The sequence below is a fragment of the Ascaphus truei genome, chromosome 1 (assembly GCF_040206685.1).
Source record: "Ascaphus truei isolate aAscTru1 chromosome 1, aAscTru1.hap1, whole genome shotgun sequence".
Lineage (NCBI taxonomy): Eukaryota > Metazoa > Chordata > Amphibia > Anura > Ascaphidae > Ascaphus > Ascaphus truei.
In genome coordinates this window covers 19,308,220-19,326,326 of record NC_134483.1, presented here as the reverse complement: position 1 = coordinate 19,326,326, position 18,107 = coordinate 19,308,220, and the positions used below count along the sequence as shown (strand labels likewise).

Here is an 18,107-nt window from a genome sequence, read left to right as displayed (position 1 = left end):
AAATTGCCTCCCAAGTCCACCCTCTTTTGAAATCCTAGTTGGCAAAATCTGCCTCCCCTTTTCTAAGCCTATCCTGGTTGCTGGCATCTACCGCCCCCCTACAATCCCTGACTGATGTCACCCAGGTTCTTGGCTCCATTTCCTCTCTGAATGAGAAGAGTGAGCTGCTAGTTCTTGGGGATTTCAACTTCAATTGGCTTGACCCTAAAACCCACAAAATCCAGATACAACTCAAATCACAACCTAACGAAACTCATTTCCCAACCCACAAGGACAAACCTGAAATCTGACAAACATTCCTTGTCCATGCTAGGATTCTCTCCTCAAATCCCAGCAGAATCCAATCCTCTGGCATCCTTCCCGACATTTTCAGTGACCATGCAATAGTGTACTGTGTAAGGAAAATTAAACCACCCCAATGAAGCCCTAAAGTTCTCCTCACTAGAACATTTCTAAACTTTAACACACAACAGTTTCTGGATGACCTTACCAACTGCCCCTGGTACAGGATCAATTTAATTCCTGACCCTGATTCTGCGCTTGACTATTTCCAATCAGAGTTCTTAAATCTCTGTGATACCCATGCTCCACTACGCAGAATAAGAGTATGGGGACTCACCTTCCGTGGGTTACAACTGACCTTATAGCACTCTACCATTTCATGGCTGCCTTGTGGAAAAGCTACAAAGTAACTGGCACAACCAAGGATCTTAATCACTACAGATGCCTGCGGAATATGTGCACAAGGCAAAGACATGCAAAAGCACAATATTACTCTGACAATCTTCACTAGAATACATCAAACCCAGCTAACTTCTGGAAGGTTAGCAACAATATATTCAAGCCTTCTAACCATCAACAACCAAGTAATATCACTAAGGGGGATATTACTCTGACAAACCCCACTGACATTGCAAATACATTCAATTATTACTTTGTGGGGTGTGCGACCAACTTATTAGCGAAACGCAACCCAAACCACAAACATGAACGTTATTCTGAGAGTACCCCTATAGCCCAACCCTCTCCTAACACTGCTCACAATTTTCCATTTGTCCAAGTATCCGAAGAGATTACACAAGTGCTCCTCAAATTAAAACTAAGCAGCCAATGTGAACCTGACTTACTACAATCTAAGTTCCTAAGACTTGGTGCCTGTAAGGATTCGGGAGTCACGCCGCTCTCGGCGTGCTCCCCACTCACCTGCAGCTCCGCCGGGTCCTCCCGCGGCACACAGGCAGCCTTCCTACAAGACGCCGATCACAGCTCCACGTGGGCGCGCGCGCGCACGCCAATACTCCTCTTCAAGGGTTGGTCCTGCGGGTATGCCCGGTCACGCGCTCGCAAGCGCTGCTACACGGAGGTGCGGCCACACGGAGGCACACCAGCCCCTTAAAGGCACAGTACCTCAAACTATTGCTGCTATTAAATACAACCTTACTACTGGGCTTTATGGCTCCTCCCCTGGGACTCATGCTGGACCTATCCCTGCCGTAGCCTGGCCCATTCACACACCCCCACCTTGCTACTCTGCCATTGGACCCTCTTGCCTATATATACCCTGCAGCTTCATGAACTCGTCGGCTGAGCATAGAACCAGTTGTTCTCATCACTCTCTGCCTCCCTAGTCCTGTCTTGTTTTGCAGTCTTCCTCGTGTACCGAACCGGCTTCCTCTACGACTACCCGCACCTCTGGCATCCCGAACTCGGCATACGGCAACACGACTCTCTGCACCTCTGGCATCCCGAACCCGGCAAACGGTAAACGATTACGTCCTTCTCTCTAACCCCGGAGTTGGCAAACAGCACCCTCTACCATCCGTACCTCTCCTGCCCCGACCCGGACTCCCAGACCACTCTACTCTCAAAACGTGCCCTCGTGGCTGTGGGTGGCGTTATATCCTATCCCACCTCAGCACCGCGGTCCCGTCTCGTTTGTGGTGAGCACGTCCTGACAGTGCCCTAGCCATTGCAAAACCAATTGCTTCCATAGTCAACTCTTTTCTGTCTGCAGGCCATATCCCTAAGACCTGGAAAACTGCCAGAGTTGTCCCAATCTTCAAAAGTTGGGACAAAAACACTGTCTCAAAGTACAGGCCAATCTCCCTTCTCCCAATACTATCCAAAGTCATGGAAAAATTAAGCGATAACTATACAGAGACAAATTTCCCTAGCCAATTCCAATCTGGCTGATTTCATTCCTACCTAGCAGGTAGATCCCAACATTGAAAATCAGATTTCCCAAAACAAACTGTTTTTAAACATTGACAAGATTGTAACAATGGTATTTGCGACCAAGGCTAAATTTCTAAAGCTTCCAATGACTGAGCTCCAGATCAGAACCAACGCATAAACCACCCTAACTCCTGATACTAGTTTTAAATACATGGGCATATGGTTTGACTCCCATTTAACATTCGGGATGCACATTGATACCCTGACATCCAAAACCTATGCCAAACTAGGTGTACTTTAAAGGAACAAAGCCTCCCTAAGTTTGCTGGTCAGAAAGCGTATCGCACAGCAGATGCTAATGCCAATTATCGACTATGGGGACATAGTATACGGCTCGGCACCCCAAACCCACCTTGGCAAACTTGACACCTTGTACAATTCAAAACCGTTTTGTTCTCCAATGCAACTACATCACTTTGAAATGCTCAAAGAACTAGATTGGTCATCAATTGGTCATTGGTCGTTTACCTGAACAAGCACCCCTACCACATGAAGCACTTATCTGAGATCTGACAACAAAAGACTGTTCATCGTCCCAAGGTTCTACAAAGTATCCGGCCGCTCCTCTTACCGTGCCCCCCAAATCTGGAACAATCAACCGGAGACACTCACAGCCACCACTAGTCTAAGTTCTTTCAAAGCTAAAGCAGTCTCACATTTTAATCTGGTCTGTAACTGTTACAAATGCCGGTGAAGGGGTAACCAGGCCATCAAGAAAGGTACAGTATTATGCCCGGCTGGTTACCTCAACCATATTTATGGGTTTAGAGTGTCAGCTCTTGGACCCATTGGTTGTATATGAAATGTATGTGATTGTGCTCCAGTAAAGAATTTGTGTGTGTTTTACCTTTCCAGGAGTGTTAACCAGTGGAGATTCACAGGCTATGAGTTTCAAGGGGGGGATTGCGGTAAAAGTGTTGTCACATTTCGTCTAGGTTGATGGGGCGCAGAGTTGCTGGCCACCCCAAAAATGTATCCGGGAATCAAGTCAGATTCGCGGGGACATATAGGCACAGACCTCTGGTCAAAATCCTCCCTTGAAAACAGTTACGCGACTCACCGCCAAGTTCTCTGCTTCAGCACAGACCAGACCTACCAGAGACTCTCACATCCACCACCAGTTTAAGTTCTTTCAAATCTAAGGCTGTCTCACATTTTAATCTGGTCTGTAAGTGTTACATACGCCCATAACATATATTTTCTTTAACTGTGCATGCAATGTCTTGTATATAATGTATACCCTGTTCATTTATGTAACTGTATTTGTAACCATGTATTATTTGTCTTAACTCTGTGCCCAGGACATACTTGAAAACGAGAGGTAACTCTCAATGTATTACTTCCTGGTAAAATATTTTATAAATAAATAAATAAGAAAGGTAAAGCGGACATAGGGATGGGAAGTGTCCCTGACACAGTCAAGAGGTCCCTAGGTTAAGAGGGATACTCATTTAATGCCCAGGTCATCCAGAAGCTGTATAGAGCGTGACTCACCACTAAGTTTCCTGCTTCAGTGCAACCCAGAAAGGTAAACAGGGCATAGGGATGTGAGGGGTCCCTGAAACAGCCAAGGGGCTTCTAGGTTAATGGGGATACCCAGTAAATGCCTACTCCAATACTCCAATCAGCTACAAGATTGTGAGGGGATTTTTAAAAGTGCAGTCCTAAGTTTATTGTATAGAGTGTGGGGAATATGGCCAGTAAGAGATAACGTGCAGCTTCTTATTCTATTTCCCATAACCAAGTGTATATTTTAGGGAACAGTGTGTTTTAAAACATATGCTTGTGCACAGTATTATGAACAGGGACTCCAACAGTGCCACTGTGCCTACTCAGAGTGGGGATCAAAAAAGTCAGAGAGGAAGTCTGAGGTGACAAAACCATTTGGACAGGAGGGAAGAAGTCAAGTACCCACGTCCTCAGATCAAGAGACGCCCTCTGAATTTCCATTTGGCTCACCAGACTGGCCGGAGTCTGACACCGTGGGTGGCATTGCGGGAATCAAGGGTCAGAAGTGCCAAATTTCCCATGCCCCTTGGTTCATTCAGATTTACAGGTAACTCCGTGCATCCTACCAGCTTGTCTCTGATTAGCTGCGGAGATGTTTCTCACACTCTCGATAGGGGGGCAGTAATCTGGGAATTAAAGTCAGAGGTATTATAACCACCTGTGGCCATGAGATAGTTAGTTCTCCAAAGTGTTCTCCAGAGTTTTCCAGTTGTAAGTCTCCAGCAAAAAAAGGGCTGCTTCAGCAAAAAGTTGCCTGGAATATTTTCTGTCCTGTTTTGCAACAGTTATCAGGGATAGGATTCCCTGCAGTTAGGAGAGTCTTGGTTGTTACCCCAATTCCCAAGAAAGTGTGTCTTTTTGCTGTATTGTGTGTAACATTGTGTGTCTACCTATTCCTGTGAATAAATTTACATTTTATTTCATTAACTTGTATTGCTCAATGCATGATCCTGGTAAAAAGGTGTAAATTGCTTGGTCTCCCGTGACAACGCCAATAATATATATTATCTCCAACTGTGCATGCTATGTCTCGTATATAATGTATACCCTGATCACTTATGTAACTGTATTTGTAACCATGTATTATTTGTCATACTGTATTAACTCTGTGCCCAGGACATACTTGAAAACAAGAGGCAACTCTCAATGCATTACTTCCTGGTAAAACATTTTATAAATAAATAAAAATAAAGGGGCTGCCTGCAGCAACCCCATATGGCAGGTTAAAAGGTCAGTGTTCTAATAGGAAGCAGCAATGTCATCCCTTTTGGCTTCCTATTGGCCTGCATGACGTGGGGACCTTTAAACAGGAAATACCGGTAGCCCCTTTACATGCAAGTATCTGTGAGCAGGGTGTCCCCAGAGCTGAAATTAACGCAGATCAGCTCCGGAGACCCCTGGTTCCCCCGGGGGGACGGGACTTTTTGGGGGGTTTCAAAGGCCGTTTGCCGCTTAGGAAATCTTGCAGTGAGTTTTGCATAAACTACTAGATCGATGTGCAACAACATCGCAAAGCATTGCTGTATTTTTAGTCAACAGCAACCCGAGCCTACGCTATTTCTGCAGCAACAAAATATTAAAAGGACGAGGGAGATATGGAACAATAGTGCCATCCAAACACAAAGCAAATATTTGCATGTGTCAATTTGCACCACTGACCTATGTATGAATATTTCAAAGCTTGCGAATTACATTTGGCGTCGAGCTCTTTGGAGCACAGGCGACCGCCGCTAAAACCCAGTGGATTTATTTGTCGGAGATTGAGGAAAACTGCATGTTATAGACAAAAAACAGAAAATGGTACGCAGAAGAAAAACTGAATTAATAAAAATAGCTAAAAATTATAACCACTTTTTTTAACAAAGTTAAAAAAAAAGACACTCAAACCAGGAACAGCAGCCAAACACCAGAGAACTGGCGCGGGAGATCCTAACACTACACGAGAGCCGCTACGGAGGCTTCAGCAGCGCACTCGTGGATCACAGGGGGAGGGGAGATAAGGGCCATGTCCTGACGTGTGATGTCACTATGTCCTACGTAAGCACTGTAGATACTTCTACGCGTTTCGCATTGATTACGCTTATTCAGGGGGTGCGTCTAAAGTCCTTGCGTAGGACGTTGTGACATCACACATCAGGACACAGCCCCTCTCTCCCCCCCCCCCGCGCCATGCCTCAAGGGACGACTCAATGTTACATCTGTCCACGGTGTGTGGGGGAAGCATGCCATTTACATTACATTGTTTTATATTGAAATGTAAGGTTATTTGACTTATTTTATGTTTATAATGTGGTTATAATGTTTAACTATTTTTTATTGATTCAATTTCTTCTGCGCTCCCTTTTCTGTTTTTTTATGTTTGAGTTTACCCCGTTTGGATCGCGGGGGAAAGTTGGAGAAGCGGGACTGACTGACTTTTCATCAAGCAGGAAGCCCCTAATCAGCGCAGTCTCACAATTCCTTGGACTTTAGTTATAGACACAACTGTTGATCCAGCTCAGTCTATTATGGTAACTCTCCTGCCTTACCTCCTCATATAACTTTTCCATAAAAACGCTTGTGGCGAAAGCGGACCAAATTGGAACACAAAATAGCGCAAAGCACCATGGTACATTGACGTACAGTGACGCAGGGTAAAAAAGTGACACAATTTGACCCTTTTTTTGGAGCAATGCCCCCCCACCCCCCCCCCCCCCCCCCAGATCGCCATCTTTTTTCCCTTCCATTCAGAAACAAAGGAAAAGACTCCACGCCAGACTTATCCGGGGTGGAATTGTTGTGATATTTATGCTGGTCTTTCCGGTTAATTCCTAAGATATACTTATAAGAGATGTGCAAGTATTAATATTTCACACTAGGGTATTTGTGCACCCGCAGTTCACCTTTAGAACAACATTTGGAAAACTGGTTTTGGGCCCAAATTCCAGCGCCGGCCAGGCCCCCGGTAGCCGCCGGATCCGGGTCATTAGTGAGCACATTCACAGGTCTCCAACCCTGCTCTTCACCATTATCTCCGAACATACAACGCTTCCACTGAAGCCAGGGATTCTGGAAAATGACGTGCAAATGAGCACAGTAACACACACACCTTCAAAAAAGGTTGGACATCTTTTTAGAAAGGAAAGGATTACACGGATATAACAAATAAGTAAACATGGGAAGAATGTTGATCCAGGGAGTCAGGAAGGAATTTATTTTTCCCCATATAAGACATCAGAGGATATTTCACTGGGGTTTTGCACTTGCCTTCCTCTGGATCTATATACAGGTATACCCCGGTTTAAGAACGCTCACTTTAAGTACACTCGAGAGTAAGTACATAAATCGCCCAATAGGCAAACGGCAGCTCGCGCATGCGCCTGTCAGCACATCCTGAACAGCAATACCGGCTCCCTACCTGTACCGAAGTGCAAGCGGGGAGACTATAGAGCCTGTTACAAATGCGTTATTTACATCAGTTATGCACGTATATGACGATTGCTGTACAGTACATGCATAGATAAGTGGGAAAAAGGTAGTGCTTCACTTTAAGTACATTTTCGCTTTACATACATGCTCCGGTCCCATTGCGTACGTTAATGTGGGGTATGCCTGTATTGCAAGTACAAACACAGGATAAAGTATCTGTCTAAATTTAGCATTGGTTGAACTTGATGGATGTCTTTTTTTAACCTCATCTATGTAATATATACACACACATATACATACATATACATACATATACGGTTGGAAGTAGTGTAGTAATTCTCCAAACTCTTCTGCAGCCTTTAATGCTGTGAGCCTGTTTGCAGAGTTTTTACCGCAGTGTGAATATCCCGTTTAGCTCTAATTAAAAGCTCCGAGCCCTCTTACCTAACCTTTTCAGTACGAGGCAAAGAGAAAGATTGACAGAGCTAAATGAACTTTTGGTGGAACGGCCCTAAGCGAGGACAGGAGGGACAGGCACAGACGTCTTGTAATATGACTGCAGTGACAAATCATTACTCCCAAACCACAGCTCGGGGGAACTTAATGCTGCAGTTTTCCAAATGTTCAGGTATCATTTGTTTTACACGCGCGGTATTTAAAAAACGCACAACATACCTCTGGGAGTTTGTCCGGGCGCCGCACACGATTAGGACGCTGTGGCAGTTAACGTTTATAGGTCACCAGGGCAGTAAATTACTGAAACGGAAAGCAGTTATGTCTGCATTGTCTACAAGAGCGCTTTGCTTATTATTGGGAGCGAGACGAAATAATAAAAATAAAGAGAGCCTGTGCCTGAAACTTCGGCTTCACTGCCGCTCTCGTCTCCATCTGTATTCAGCGGGATGAAGATGTCACATTTTTTTAAAACATTTAAAATTCAAATTGTCTGGAGAATAGATTCATCTAAAATTTATTTTCAGAGGCTGATATTTAGCCTGCTGCTTTCAGAGTTGATTGCTCTTATGTGTTGAGCTTTATTCAAGTTTCTAAAGGTTTGAGAACACAAAGGCTGACATTTCGGGTCCCGGACTCAAGTGTGCCATTAAAATGAAATTGAAGTAGGAACATTTTGCCTTGCTCAGAGATATGTCGTTTTTTCCCATTTTAATGCAGAAAGACAGAAAGGCTTCGTTAACGCACCAGCCCTCCAATGGCAACGTCCCTGGCACACGCCCGCTCTTCCCTTTCACTGCCGGGGTGCGGGATGCGAAGGGGCAGACGTTGGCATTGGAGGGCTGGTGCATTAATGAAGCATTTCTGTCGGCCTTTATACATTTCATGAGCTTATAAATGTTGATGTTGTGTTTTATTCTCGGATGATGGCCATCTTTTAAAGTAAGTGCCTAATGCAGCTACTTTTATGACTATGCAACGAGGCCCAGTGGCCCAGGCAATCTCGCTGCAATATAATAATCTGCCATTGGGCTGTCAGAGGCAGGAAGGATTTTGAGGAATCACTGCATATTTTCAGGTCTATTAATCAGGCCTATTAATTATGTTTTCAGGGTTTAATATTATTAGGAATGCTTAGGTTTTTTTTTTTTTTTTTTTTTTTTTACTGATTCTAATGTCATGTATTTTTTTAATGCTGTAATGTATATTATATACGTTCCATATATGTTTGTGCCTTCATGAGGTTAAATGGGAGTCTGAGCTTTGCAACAATTGACAGAGCTAAAGCATTTGCTGATTTGAGAACATATTACCAATCGACACCCGGTTAATTACATGCACTAGGAGAACACACACACATATACCCATATATATATATATACATACATACATATCAGTGTTCGACAAACCTATACATCTGCACGCCCCGGTCGAGTGGATTTAACATTGTGGTAGATATAGCACTAATCACCTCTCCCTATATTTTTATTTATATAGCGGCATCCAGGTACATGGCGCTTTACAATACACGTGACATAATACAACGCTCCACACAAAATAATAGGAAAAGAGTCCTTCCCCAAAGAGTTTACAATCTAAGTGGTCTATGCATACGAGACATATAGTAGCAGCCACCGGAGCTAAAAGTGAGGGAGAGGGAGAGGGGAGGGAGAGGGAGGGGGGAGGGAGAGGGAGGGGGGAGGGAGAGAAAAATTAGGGCTGAGATGAAAGGAGGGTAAAGCTTTAAAATGGAGGCGGAGAATTGTGTGCGTAATACGGAGTTTAATAGGAAGCCAGGACAGGGATTTCAGCAGTTGAGGCGCTGAGACAGAAGAGCGGTTCTAGCAGCAGCATTTAGGATAGATTGTAGGGAAGACAGGAAACAGGAAGTAGAAGGTTACAGCAGTAGAGTGACAGAGGAAAGGGCGTATTTTTGCAATGTTACGGAGGAAGAATAGGTTTTAGCTACATTGTGAATGTGAGGAAGTAGTAAAATGTGACCCCTAGGCAGCGTGCTTGGGGTACTTTGTGTATGATAGTCCTCAAACACACAAGAAAGTGATCACCGCTCAACCGTAATGTCCATACAAATTGTTACTTCATGAAGGGGTGCATATGGGAAAGAACAATAGTACTACAAGGTCTGATCAGAGAAGATCAGGAGAAAGGTCCCAAAATGCTGCACTCAACCTAATTATAATTTCAAATGAGACATGATATTGGTAGTTAATGCAAAAGGTATGTAACTCCCATGGCTATAATAGGACAGATGAAAGACTGGCCAAGAAAACTACCTCTAGGGGAACAACAACAAAAATTCTTAAGATAAATCTCTTGTTGTAGTAGCGATTTGTATAGCAGCTGTGCAGACTGCAAGTAAACTGCTAGAATGTATCAATGTATCAAAATACAGCCCAACCCCATTATAGTGTGATCCGCTACAACGCGGATCCGCTTATAACTTGTGGCTCCCGATTTAAAAACACCAAGGTTGGTTTTTTTTGGTTGTTTTTTTAAACTAGTTGCGGCTGGGCGCGCCTCGGGCGCTTTCAATAGTAAGCGCCATTAGCGCTTATCTACTGAAGCGGCCGCCGCGCGCGGGAAACTCCGTTTTTAAACGGAGAACAGACCCGCGGCTAGCCCGCTATGCACCCGGCGAACGTTAGACTCAGCCTGGCCGCATCAGTAGAACATTCAATGCTTTATTGCTAACGGACTAATTTGAAATTATATTTAGGATGAGTGCAGCATTTTGGGACCTTTCTTCTAATCTTCTCTGATCAGACCGTGTAGTACTGTATGATAATGCTGCCAACAGTAATGTAGAAGGTAGTAGGGCAAAGCTTAGGCTGTGCTTATAGTGTTTGCGTCGCGGAAAAACAAATGTATTGCCGCCGTCGCGTGCGCTTATAGTAGAAGCGACAGCTTGGTCGCTGGAAGTCAAATCAATTTGATTTTTCCAGCGACCGCAGCGTGACAGTCAACGGCACTATAAGCGCAGCCTTAGGAGGAAGTATGAGGAGCTCCATCTTTGACATGTTAAGTTTGAGTCAGCGGAAGGCCATCCAGAATGATATAACGGACACACATACGGAGACTTTGGTCTGTACAACAGCTGTAAGGTCAGTGGTAGAAAAGTACATTTGTGTCTCATCAGCATAGAGGTGATTTTGGAACCCAAGAGATTTATATGTTTATATACACACATACATCCAAAGTAGGCAGCCCCATATATATCATTTGAAGACATTTACCTGCCCGAAGGGCTTACCATCGAATTTTAGTACCTAAAGTGGGAGATAAAAGGCCATATTATCCACGTCATTGTTAACTGTAAGGCACTTTAAAACTTCTTTACGGCGGGACAGCCCATTCATTCAAGTGGGACTTATGGAGGTTCACGACAAAGCACAGTTTAATAAACATGGCCCAAAGTGGCTCACTCTAGATCTGGAGAGCCGACGTTGGAATTCGAACTAGGGTCACCTGCCTCAACAACCGGATACTCCTCCAGGTCATGTATGGAAATTCTACCTAATTAGTAAAAACAAACCTTTATATTAAAAGAAGGAAAAGATGGAAGTCATTTATTTTTTAAGTCAGCAATGTGATGTAGAAGAAAGGGCTGGTTTTTAGGTTTGTGCATCAGCAGTTACAGCATTATATTCTGAACAGCTCCAGATACTATTACACAGTGCAGTTTCTCTACAGGCAGTAAACATCCTGTGCATGTATTAACAGCAATGTACCTATGATAATAATAATAATAATACAATGCACTTAGTTACTTTCAGTTAATCTCTAGCTCCAGTAATGCATTCACAGACTTCCAGCAATGTTAAATTCATACCTTTAATCCAACACCGTGCTAAATCAGGATTGTCCAAATAAATCAATTTGGCAACAAATAGCAAAGCCCAAAACGAGAGCTCTGCAGAGCACGGCTCTGCAGACCCTTGCAAGTCTGAAGATGTTAGGCCGCGCTTATAGTGCCGTCGCCGGCGACGTCACGCTGCGGTCTCTGGAAAAATCAAATTGAAGAGATTTCCAGCGATCGCGACCAAGCCGTCGTGCCGTGCCTACTATAAGCGCATGCAACGGCATCAATACATTTGTTTTGACGAGACGTCGCTGTCTCCGTCGGCGGCAATATAAGTGCAGCCATGGACTGCTAGAGATCCCTCTGTAGCCTAACAAGCCATAATTACATTGCTACAAGTGAAATGCTAATATTGTGGGGATTGGGAGGGATATTATCCCCAATCATGTGGGCGCCATGTTAATGCAGCGTACTTCAGAAGAGAAACAAAGAAGTTGTCTCTGGTCCTTAGAGTGTTTTTAGAATATATGTTTTGGGAAAACCCCGTGCATGGGGGACACAACTAAGCACGAGTGGTGTCCCACATGATTGGGGCCAATAGCCTTTCCCCTGGTAGGGTTTGGCATTTGTTATTTTTAGTATTGTAGCATTTAAATGTTTTTTACAAACTGTTATATTTTCTTGTACGTCAGTATCTTCATCTCCAATGAGAGAGATGGGCTTTGGGACGTTTACCTATTGATGAAACCTTAATGAATCAGCAGGCTTTGGGAACTTATACTGGATCCGCGCGCGAGAGAGCGCGAGAGAGAGCGCGCAAGGTAAGTTTGAAAATAATAAAACTATATTGTCAAACATCACAGAATCGATATTTCGAACCCACAGAGGGATCTTTATCAAGGGGATGTGTATGTTTGAGATATATATATATATATATATATATTTATATATATATAGATAGATATAGATCTTTATCTCAAAAGGAGTGCTACAGAGCGTCGCAAATGTATACAACAAAAGACAGGGGTACCCAACGCTACATCCAATTGACAAAACATATATGGTAATAAGTATAAATACAAATACTTCAATAATATTTTCTTGGTTATACATGTATATGATGTGGTGGGTGTTGGAGTTTGAGCTTACTGGGAATGTGTGTGTTAATTTAATTTCTAACTGGCAGTTGTTTGGAGGTAGGTGGCCCCACACCTTTTTAACTTGGGTGGTTCACTCATTTTACGGAGGTTGCTTCCCCTCATACAGAGGTAAAAGGAAAGGTTCACAGTTTAGTATTAGGACCTGCAAATTTTGGTTTACCTTGACGTGGTATGCAGATTTATGACGCTTTAGCCAAAGGGTTGAACTAAATAACCAAGAAAATATTATTATTGAAGTATTTGTATTTTATACATATTACCATATGTTTTGTCAATTGGATTTAGCATTAGGCACCCCTGTCTTTTGTTGTATACATTTGCCACGCTCAGAAGCACTCATATTTTATTTATTTATAAAATGTTTTACCAGGAAGTAATACATTGAGTTACCTCTCGTTTTCACGTATGTCCTGGACATAGTTAATGACAAATAAAACATGGTTACAAATACAGTTACATAAATGAACAGGGTGTACATTATATACAGGACATTGCATGCACAGTTAAAGATAATATATATTATAGGCTTATGTAACAGTTACAGACCAGATTAAAATGTGAGACAACCTTAGATTGAAAGAACTTAAACTGGTGGTGGATGTGAGAGTCTCTGGTAGGTTGTACCAGTTTTGGGGTGCACGGTAAGAGAAGGAGGAGCGCCGGATACTTTGTTGAGCCTTGGGACCATGAACAGTCTTTTGGAGTCTGATCTCAGATGATAAGTGCTGCATGTGGTAGGGGTGAGGAGCTTGTTCAGATAGATGGGTAGCTTGCCCAGAAAGTATTTGAAGGCAAGACAGGAAAGGTGAACTTTGCGTCTAGACTCAAGTGATGACCAATCCAGTTCTTTGAGCATTTCGCAGTGATGTGTGTTGTAGTTGCATTGGAGAACAAAAAGACAAATTGAATTGTAGAGGGTGTCAAGTTTGCCAAGGTGGATTTGGGGTGCCAAGCCATATACTATGTCTCCATAGTCGATAATTGGCATTAGCATCTGCTGTGCGATACGCTTTCTCACCAGCAGGCTTAGGGAGGATTTGTTCCTGTAAAGTACACCTAGTTTGGCATAGGTTTTGGATGTCAGGGTATCAATATGCATTCTGAATGTTAAGTGGGAGTCAAACCATATGCCCAAGTATTTAAAACTAGTAACAGGAGTTAGGGTGGTGTTAGCGATGGTTCTGATCTGGATCTCAGTCACTGGAAGCTTTAAAAATGTAGTCTTGGTCCCAAATACCATTGTTACAGTCTTGTCAGTGTTTAAAAACAGTTTGTTTTATGAGATCCAGTTTTCGAGTCTCAAAAAGTCAGCATGAATTATGTCTTCAAGGTCAGAGAGGCTATGGCTGTGCGCATATAGGATTGTGTCATCTGCATATGTCATCTGCATGTGTATTGAAGCTTCCTTGCAAGCTGTGGGAAGATCATTGATGAACACTGAGAAGAGTAGGGACCCCAGAACAGAGCCTTGCGGGACGCCACAGGTGATATCCAAGGGGTTGGAGTTAGAGCCTGATATAGACACATGTTGGGATCTACCTGATAAGTAGAACTGAAACCAGTTTAAAGCATGCTGCCATATTCCAGAGCTCTGGAGTTTGTCAAGCAGGATAGTATGATCAACAGTATCAAAAGCCTTGGCAAAATCTAGGAATATTGCACCAGTGAGTTGACGCGTTCCATTCCACACTGGATTTCATTGCAAACTTTTAGCAGGGTAGTTACGGTAGAGTGTTTGGGGCGATAGCCAGATTGGAATTGGCTAGGGAAATTTGTCTTGGTATAGTAATCGCTTAGTTGGGAGTGGACACATTTTTCCATGACTTTGGATAGTATTGGGAGAAGGGAGATTGGCCTGTAGTTTGAGACAGTGTTTTTGTCCCCACTTTTGAAGATTGGGACAACTCTAGCAGTTTTCCAGGTCTTAGGGACATGGCCTGCAGACAGGATAGAGTTGACTATGGAAGCAATTGGTTTGGCAATTGCTGGGGCACCAAGTCTTAGGAACCTAGATTGTAGTTAAATAAATATATATATATACTTATATATATATATATATATATATACACACACACACACACATATATATACACACACGCACAGTGGTGGGTTTTGGAGTTTGAGCTTACTGGGAATGTGTGTGTTAATTTACTGTCTATACCTTATCATTCGTCTGGATGGTAACGTATCATTTACATACTTTTAAGGGACTAGCACCAGGCTATTTTTGGACTATCTTACAGGAGTGCTGAGATAGATATATACAGGCAGTCCTCGGTTATCCAACGGAATCCGTTCTGGAAGAAGTGTTGGATAGTGAAACAGTTGTAAAGTGAGTCCCATGTTAATCAGTGGCGGTGAGCGTTGGATAACACATTCCGGCATGTAAAAAAAAAAGTCCTTAGGGTTGCATTGTAAAGCGTTGGATATGCCATTCGTAAAGTGAAACGTTGGATAACGGTTACTAGATATATAGACACTTTTTTGGATATTTTAGATTATATTTGACACTTATACTGTATTGTGTATATATGGACTTAACACACCTCTTTCAGAAATTGCGAGTACAGTAGTAGCACTGCACATCACTAGTTATTTAGTTTTTTATATATATTATTTTCTGCGCTCATTTGCTTTGATATTCACTTAGTGCACTGAGATATTCTTGCGAGTCTGAGAGTACACTAACCGAAAGTAGCACATCTCTGCCGAGCCCCACACTCCTTGGAATGCTTATTCTATGCACACACTGCGCCCCAGCCCCTGCCCACTGTACAAATCTTTGTATTAACCTTGCATTTGAAGGGGTTCAAGCTGCAAGGCAGAAATGTAGCAGTAGGCTTGCCGAGCACCAGGACGCGAGCAGAAACAAGCACATCCTTTGTACAGAAACGACACCAAAGATAGCATCAGCTTCGTGTGGCTGAGGAACAATCACAAATGCAGTCAAATGACAGATTTCATTGCCGCAGTTGGAATACCACTTTGCTGTGTGAGGAGGCAGAGAACGTGTGGATGTGTACTGGGTCTGCAGCTGGGGGCCCCTCCCTGCACAGGTCTGCCAGCAACACAATGCAAGAGGGGGGAGGGAGGAGGAAAGATTTCCAAGAGACAAAGCTCGCCAGGGCAAAAACACACAAAATGGGCAGAGGGGCGTGAGACAGAGGTGGCAAGATCCTGCAATGAATAGAGGGGTAAAAAGGGAGAGGGGAAATAGGAAACATTTAGAGACACCGGAAATCATTTTAAATAAAGATTACACTGAAAAAAATGTCACCAACTACACAAACTTATTACCCTATATAGATTACAAATATACAGGTATTTCCATTTTTTTAAACAAGACATTTTCTAATTAGAGAACAGACTGTTTATACACACTATGTAGCTGAGGCAACACACACACACACTTTTTGGGACTACTATTAAGTTAAGGTCTCTCTCCCGTCACGTGGCGAGGAGTGACTTGGCAGGAAGACAGCCATTCCCAGTGTATGCTTGGTGGCGAGTGACATGACTATAGAAGTATATATGGCCAGTCCGTAGGTTCTAGAATTAGATTCCTGGGAGTGGCAGTTGAAGGAGCCTCACTGTTAATGTAAATATGTTTCTGTGTATAAGATGTGTGTACCCGAGTCAGAAATGTTCGAAGAAGGATCACAGAGACCACCAAATAAAGCACTCAATACCTGTGTAGTAGTTAATGAACTGGACTGTAATAGTCCTTCCAAACAACATGGAATAAGGCAGTCTATTGACTAATGTAACCAGCAGTTAAAAATCCCAAAATAAAGCTTTAATACATATCAATATCAACAAAATTAAGTATATACATAGAAAATAATTTTTTTATAAAATCCTCTTGGTTGTGTGGTCAATTAAGGTCATAGGGATGTATATGTATAATACATGACACATAAATCAATATTAGTCCCAGTGACACAGAATGACGTCTTGTATGCCGAGTTATATCAGATATATGAAACCTTGTAAGTAAATAGGGGATACCACCTTATGTCACACAATAGGATGTTAACGTGGTTAACATTACTAGGTGAGGGGTATTATTTCTCTTTACTAGGTGAGGGGTATTTCTCTTTACTAGGTATGGGGTATTATTTCTCTTTACTAGGTGAGCGGTATTATTTCTCTTTACTAGGTGAGCGGTATTATTTCCCTTTACTAGGTGAGCGGTATTTCTCTTTACTAGGTGAGCGGTATTATTTCTCTTTACTAGGTGAGCGGTATTATTTCTCTTTACTAGGTGAGCGATATTTCTCTTTACTAGGTGAGCGGTATTATTTCTCTTTACTAGGTGAGCGGTATTATTTCTCTTTACTAGGTGAGCGGTATTATTTCTCTTTACTAGGTGAGCGGTATTATTTCTCTTTACTAGGTGAGCGGTATTATTTCTCTTTACTAGGTGAGCGTTGTCATGAGAGAGGGGATTTAGCCCGGGATTAAAGGGGTTACACCCCATTTGGCCACCCCCTACTCTCACCTGGGAAGCAAGGGATTAACTGGACAGGGGTCCAGTAATGTGTTTTTGCCTTGCTTCAGCCATCGAACTGTTTAGTCCCCTGTATAAATGTATTGTCTCATCCTGGTGTTTGCACTCACACATACACTAGGGTTGATGCGGGAGGGAAGGGGTTAATGCTAATTTAGTGTTTATAGCCCTTTGTTCCCTTTTCCCGCCTTTTCAGGCTCCATTTTGCAGCCTTCCATAGGTCGCCATTGAGACTCCATGCATTCTAATGGCAGAAGTAGCGGTTTTGGACCTGTTTTCCAGCGACGACCAGCAGGTGGCATCCGAGAGGAGGAGCGGCGGTTTCCCATTGTAAGTCAATGGGGCCATTGACTTCAATGGAGATTCCTTGACGCCGGCCTCGAGGAAAAGATTGACAGCCATCCAAACCGCAGACCGCAAAAGCGGATACATTGTCTTTGAAAAGAGTTTAATCACTTCGGTCAAGTTCAATGACAATTGGTGTGGGAATCTTAGGTTCTAGGGCACCTGGGAATAAAATTATTTTTGCCCCTAGCCCCTAGGAACCCCCACACACGATCCACACCGGGTCCAGGAATGAGAGACCCCTGTAAGGGGTCGAGCGGAGGGGGAGGGTCGCGCCATTGACTTCAATGGCGGAGCGGCGGTCCCATTGAATCCAATGGCGGCGTGCGCTCATGCATTGTTTATGGCGGCGCCGGCCATTGATTCCAATGGGGAAAAACCGCGTGGAGTAAAAACGGCTAAGTGTGAAATGGTGAAAAATGTAAGTCCATATCTCCGGTTCTGGAATGACCAGAGGGATGGGATTTGGGTGGCATGTAGCCAAGGTTCCGGCTTTAATGCATGACCATTCCCAGCCCTCTCCGACCAACCAGACGGAGTGTGGGCGAATGTAAAGATGTGGTTTTTCTCATAGACTTCAATGGCGGCGTTTTCCCCATTGAAAGTCTATGGCGGGGAACTACATTGACTACAACGGCGGAGTTGCTCCATTGAAACCCATGGCGGC

General features: G+C 43.3%; 1 protein-coding gene across 2 annotated transcripts in view; it reads right to left on the bottom strand.

Annotated features, from left to right (window-relative positions):
- The window catches only part of LOC142485534 (protein hinderin-like), a 236,923-nt gene that overhangs the window by 148,077 nt on the left and 70,739 nt on the right, over window positions 1-18,107 (bottom strand). The gene's annotated exons all lie outside the window — the stretch shown is intronic.